Source organism: Aplysia californica, unplaced genomic scaffold (assembly GCF_000002075.1).
Source record: "Aplysia californica isolate F4 #8 unplaced genomic scaffold, AplCal3.0 scaffold00001, whole genome shotgun sequence".
Taxonomy (NCBI): Eukaryota; Metazoa; Mollusca; class Gastropoda; order Aplysiida; family Aplysiidae; genus Aplysia; species Aplysia californica.
The window spans coordinates 4,649,042-4,650,296 of record NW_004797271.1 but is presented as its reverse complement, the minus strand read 5'-3'; the positions used below and the strand labels follow the sequence as shown (position 1 = coordinate 4,650,296).

The 1,255-nt window shown below is 44.3% G+C and overlaps 1 protein-coding gene across 1 annotated transcript in view; it reads right to left on the bottom strand.

The window, feature by feature from the left end:
* LOC101851775 overlaps window positions 1–1,255 on the bottom strand; it is a gene marked incomplete in the record, with an annotated part of 239,242 nt that overhangs the window by 217,125 nt on the left and 20,862 nt on the right.

Genomic DNA, 1,255 nt, shown 5'->3' with positions numbered 1-1,255 from the left:
CCTTGACGGGATTCGAACCCACGACCTTACGGTTGCGAGTCCGAGAGCCTAACCACTAGGCCACCGACGCCACGATAAGCGATAAGCAACAACAGGGACTGGCTTACCTTCTTTAATTTTTATTTTTTTGTAGTGTCAAAACGAGCTCTAAAGAACAAGGATGAATTGTTCTTAATGATTTTTTGGGGGGTTCTTTTTCGTCTTTATTGTTTTCTTTATTCTCTATTTCTTCATTTATACAATTATCAATCTATCTATCTTTATTTAATGAGTTTTTTTATGGCTCCGTGCAGCTATTACTTTTTGTTTCGTTTTTTTTTTTTATTAATATATTTACATGTATCTGTTTAATTTTTTTTTTCTTTGTCAGAGAGCCAATTGTCATTAATCAAGAGCGACAGAAAGCACGCTGAAGGCGAGCGTTAATGTGATTGGTTTATCTATTGCTTCTCTAATAGAAGGTGCTTTATGAGCAAACACAGAGGACAAATTCTGCCGTTTTTTGTTTCCCAACGAAAGATTTGAACTCGCACAATATGTAACAAATATTGTTGATTTTTTTCATTATTCAGGGGAATCCCAAATGCTACAGGGGTGCAAATAGATCAGGGTAAAAGCTGAGACGGGAATGCATGCTGACAAGCGTGTATTTATGTATGTGTGTGATTAGGTTGGTGTGCGCGTGTTCGTGTGTACGTGGTCGGAGCGGGTCTGTGCGTCAGTGGGTCTGCATTTGTGTGCATGTGTCAATATCAGTGTATTGATAAGGCATAAGATGTGTGCGTGCACGTATGTGTGTGTGGGAGGGGGGAGAGGTAAGGTGGGTGTGTGTGTGTGTGTGTGTGTGTGTGTGTGTGTGTGTGTGTGTGTGTGTGTGTGGGGGGGGGGGTGTAGGTGGATGGGTGTGGATGTAGGTGGGTGTCTGTGTGTGTGTCATTTGTAGTAAATCTCAGAAGAGAGGAAGGCGGTGGGGGGAGAGTGAGAGAGACTGACAGACAGACACGGAGAGAGAGAGAGAGAGAGAGAGAGAGAGACAGAGAGAGACAGAGAGAGACAGAGAGAGAGAAAGAGAAAGCAAGAGAGAGAGAGCAAGAGAGAGAGAGCAAGAGAGAGAGAGGGAGAGCAATAGAGAGAAAACAATAGACAAAGAGAGGAGAAAGGTGGGCGGTCTGTCTCGCGGCCGCTGCGTTCCCAGACCCAGTGACCTGGTCGTGAGTCCTCGGGGGATTGTGTCATTCTCTGTCATAGCGCGGAA